The sequence below is a fragment of the Chrysochloris asiatica genome, unplaced genomic scaffold (assembly GCF_000296735.1).
Source record: "Chrysochloris asiatica unplaced genomic scaffold, ChrAsi1.0 scaffold00066, whole genome shotgun sequence".
NCBI classification, from domain to species: domain Eukaryota; kingdom Metazoa; phylum Chordata; class Mammalia; order Afrosoricida; family Chrysochloridae; genus Chrysochloris; species Chrysochloris asiatica.
This window is the reverse complement of record NW_006408584.1, coordinates 12546305-12551290: the sequence shown is the minus strand read 5'-3', so window position 1 is coordinate 12551290 and position 4986 is coordinate 12546305.

The window sequence follows — 4986 nt, the reverse complement described above, 5'->3', positions numbered from 1 at the left end:
TGTGGGGTGTACCTTTTGGTTATTTGATGATGCTTGGAGGGGATTACAACCATTGTAATGAAAATAAATATGATAGAATGAATGTAAAACTGATATTCTTCCACGAAAACCTCACAATAAAAACTTATAAAATAAAGAAAAGAAGAAGAAGATAGGGCAGGAGGGGAAGAGGAATGTGGGATCCTAACTAGAAAAGCTGAGACAACAGAGATGATGGAGAGATAAAACAGCAGAGGACTCATGGACTCAGAGAAGCTCATGGACTAAGAAAGAGTGTGCCTTTGTGCAGGATACTGGCTTGCAAAATGCTCCCTTTGGACATTTAAATGGATATATATTTTCAATGTGGTATGAGTACATTAAAAAAAAAAAGAAAGAAAGAAAGAAAGAAAAAGGTAATAGAGGTAAATACTGTTAGCCGATGGTACCTGGAGGGGATTGTAATCATTGCAATGATTTGTTGAATGTAAAACTGATGATCTGCCCAATAACCCTTCATTCAATTCACAATAAAAGCTTTAAAAAACATATTTAAAGCCATTTTTCATGAGTCATTCAACTGGCAAACAAAAGCATAAGCAACCGTGCTTACAAGGTATGCTGTTATACTTGTCCAAATACCAGGTTTTTCTACTTATAAGCAAAGATTCCATTAGGAAAATGGACTGGACAAATATACAAAACATTTGAGAGAAAGTGCTGTATAAATACAATGTTTAAAAGCACCATGCTTCCATCATCTGCATTCTCTTCTCTGTACAAAAGTGAAATACAGTTTGTATTTATATATAAGTGCAGAACTGGCTCATGCACTTAGGAAAGTGGAAGTGTGTGTATGCATAAATGCTGTGGTTCTCCCCAACCTCATTATAATGTGGTTTAAGTAGCAGTGGCTTCTTTTAAATGTCTTCAAAAGCCTGCTGTGTGATCCCCAACCCCCAGCCTCCCCATTATATACTAACAAAACAGGAAACAGCCTCTGTCTGAATCTTTTAAATAGGATCAAATAGTAGCTTCCTAAAATAAATAAATAAATAAGCAATTAAAGGTAGTGAATGAGAATATTTGCTCTAAACAGGGGTTTACCTGATACGCCCCAAGGGTTTTATTTTTTTCTTCATTTAAATTATCAGCTTTAAAAAAAAAAGAGTTCCTAAAATTCAATGTCTCAATAAAATTGATAAACCAATTATGCAATCTGATTTTTTAATTTTATTATAACACTTCATCTACTATTAAATGCTTCAAAAAAATCAAAATAAAAATACTCCTAAGTATCCTTAGCAGTAATTTTAATTCTTTCAATTCATTAAACTTCTGCCTTTCACCCTTCATTGGTTTTCTCCATTCCATTCTTAAACTACTAAGATCAAATTTAATTTCTGTTAGTAACTTCTATTTCCATTGGCATTATGGAATTTAGTGAAGTTCAGCTGCAGCTTACCCCACTATACTTTATATCTTACATTAACTAATGTTCATACTTTATTAAGGTCTACTTATTTTTTACCTAGTGTTCTATTACAGAATCCCATTAATTGTAATGTACCCTGAGGTTCTTCATGGCTCTCACAGATTCTCAGACTTTCCTTGTTTATGATGACCTTGACAGTTATAAGGCATACTGTTGTTGTTAAATGCCATTGAGTTAATTCCCTATCACAGCAATCCTGTATAGGGTTTCCAAGGAGCAGCTGGTGAGCTTGAATTGTCAACCTTGAGGTTCAAACCGACCTTGCAGTCCAGCACCTTAATCTGCACTGTCACACCAGGACTAGGTAGGTATTTTATAGAATTTCCTTCAGTTGTGATTTGGCTGACTTTTTTCCTCTAGACTTGGAATGGGTTATGGGTTTTGAGAAAATGATCAGAGAGGTGAAGTGTCATTACATCACATTCAGAGTTCATAATATTGATATTACTTATCACTGTTGATTTTAACCTTGATTATTTCACTGAGATATATTGGTTCAGTATGCATCAAGCACATCAACCTTCTTGAGAAAAGAGGATCTAAATAACTTACCTGAAAGCTTTCTGCATGAGATTCTTTTGTACTATTTATTTATTTTGAACCTATGGACATTTATTTTACAGTTTTGGCTATATTTCAAAACTATGTTATTTTCTTGCTTAGGTTGTTCTAGTTTTGGCCATTGGGAGGCCTTTCATTTGACTCCAGTGTCCTTTAGACATTCCCCATGATAGTTTTTATTTTATTTTATTTTTTTTACTCTTAAAAGTACATTCTTCCACTAGAGCTATGTCAGGCATATTTTGTGTATTCCCTGCTTAAAGAAGCCTAGATGCCTTATAATAAAAAATTATATGAGAAACTAATGTCTAAGCATTAGGTTTGCTTGTTGCTATTAGGATGTTCTCATTTCTAGGTCTGCTTAGCTGACAGGTTGAATTATTTTAAAATATTGAATTTTTACAGTTACCAAATGACATTTTCACCTTGTAGAAATATTGCTGATGAGAAATATTTGTTGTAAATGTCTTTCTTTTATTCCAAAGCCACAGAATCAAATATCATCATTCCATAATTAATGTTTCCACACTTAAAGTTGCTAGACACCATGGAGTCAGTTCAAAAACATTGCAACCATATGCACTATCCTACAACAGAAAAAAACATTGCATGGTCCTTCACCAGCCTCACAATTGTTGTTGTTTGAGCTCATTGTTACAGCCACTGTGCCAGTCTTTCTCATTTAGGGTCTTCCTCTTTTTTTCTGACTTTCTACTGTACCAAGAATTATGCCCTTCTCCAGAGACTGGTCCATCCTGATAATATGCCCAAAGTAGATGAGACATAGTCTCACCAACCTCACTCTTGCAGAGCCTTTTCATTCTATTTCTCCCAACACAGATGAGTATGTTATTATAAGAGCCCATAGTATATTCAATGTTCTTTTGTCAACACCACAATTGAAAGCCATCAATTTTTCTCAGCCTTCCTTATTCACTGTCCAGCTTTTAGACGGATATGAAGTGATTGAAAATGCCATGGCTTGGGACAGACACACCTTTGTCTTTAAGATGATGTTTTCACATTTTTAAAACTATCAAGATGATCGTTTTAACATTTTTAAAGACATTGCTTACAGAATATTTGTCTAATGCACTGTGTCATATTATTTTCTGACTGCTGCTTCCATGAACATTGATTGTATATTAAAGTAAAATGAAATACTTGGCAACTTGAGTTTTTCTCTGTTTGTTGTAATACTTACTGCTTATTGGTCCATTTGTGAGAATTTTTTTTTCTTTATGTTGAAGTGTAATCCATAATAAATACTTCAGTTATTGATCATATGCTTCAAGTCCTCTTTGTTTTCAGAAATTAATTACTTGTAATGAATTACTGATAAAAGATTTGTTAGTCATCATAATGAAGCTTTGCCATACTCCAATGAAAACCAGGTATATGGGTGTTTGACATCTTTCTCTTAAAATTTTATTATGTTTGTACATTAATTTTTACTTTGCAATGTGTTTTATTCTGAGAGTTACATATAATATTGTTGTGGTAATTTTATAATTGAACTCAGTAACTCTCAGAAAGGTAGACAGATTTTCCTAAATTAGACAATAAACTCAGTTCAGTATTTTTATATAATTTTCATTGCTGTATTATTTGGAGTCCTGGTGTGACACCACAGTATAAGCACTTGACCTCAAATTTTGGTTTGAAAGGTCAGCAGTTCAAACTAACCAACCTCTCTTTGGAAACCCTATACAGGTTTATATCAGTTGGAACCAATTTAATGGCACATAACAACAACATTGCTTTATAAAATGTACAGTACATTTTTCAATAAATCATGATAAAAGGAAAGAATAAAACAAAAAATTACTGTTTTACTGTTATTATAGAAATATGAAAAATAAAAGAATGTGAACTATACACATTCTGCATCCATCCTAAGTAATATAGAGATTAAATGCAGTGTGTCTAAATTTTTATCATAAATACATAGATGATAGAAGGATAGATTGATAGATATAGAGATAGAGATAGAGACAGATTGAGAGAGAGAGAGAGAGAGAGAGAGAGAGAGAGAGAGAGAGAGAGAGAGAGACTCTAGAGCTATATTGAGAATTCTGAACTTCTATCTCTTGCAGTGACTATTATAAATTGTAATGGAGATCATCTTGAGAAAGAAGAATCATTTGCCTTCATTAAATAACTTATGTAGCTTTCTTGAAAAATATACTTAATGGGTGTTTATGGCATTGCTTTCAAGTAAGAAAATGATACCCAAATATATTTGTTTTGCTGAACTTGTCTATTCTAGTGATTAAATGCCAGGACACTGCAGATAGTATTCATAATATTTTAGGAAACATATCTCTTTATCTAGTTAAATTGTGGACATTATAAATTTCACATATCTCATATTTTTTTCTAGACAATGGGCTTATTTTCAAATTGCTTTCCAAAACCAAAAATAATAATATTATTTCCATCAATGAGCCATTTTTCTTGTTTTCCTAGATTTTGTAACAAGAGAATGAAGGCTATTGTAAAGTTATAATTGATAAATATCTCCATCTCTTTCCTAGATGTTTTTCCCCATTTTTGAGTTTACCTTAATGTTTTATCATACACAGTTTTCTATTATTTCTTAGTCAAATAAATCAATTCTTCTACAGTATTCCGTAAGTATTTTAGTACTTCAATTTTTTTTCTTTTATTCAAATAGAAACCATGGATTTTGAACTTTGGTTCTATAGTTTACCTGTGTTGCCCCCAGGCAAGTTTCTTCATGAAAACTATTATTCATCCTAATGTTGTCTTTTCTTGGTATGTTCTCCTTGCCTAAAAGACCCTTTTCTGAACTCTAATTTCTAGCTGAAAAGCATTTAAATTCTCTGAATAGATGTTTTTTTATATTATAGTGGCTATTTTGACCATAATGACATGAATACAGTTAAGCTCGGGGGAGGAAAGCACACAGAACCTGCATTTGCTGATGG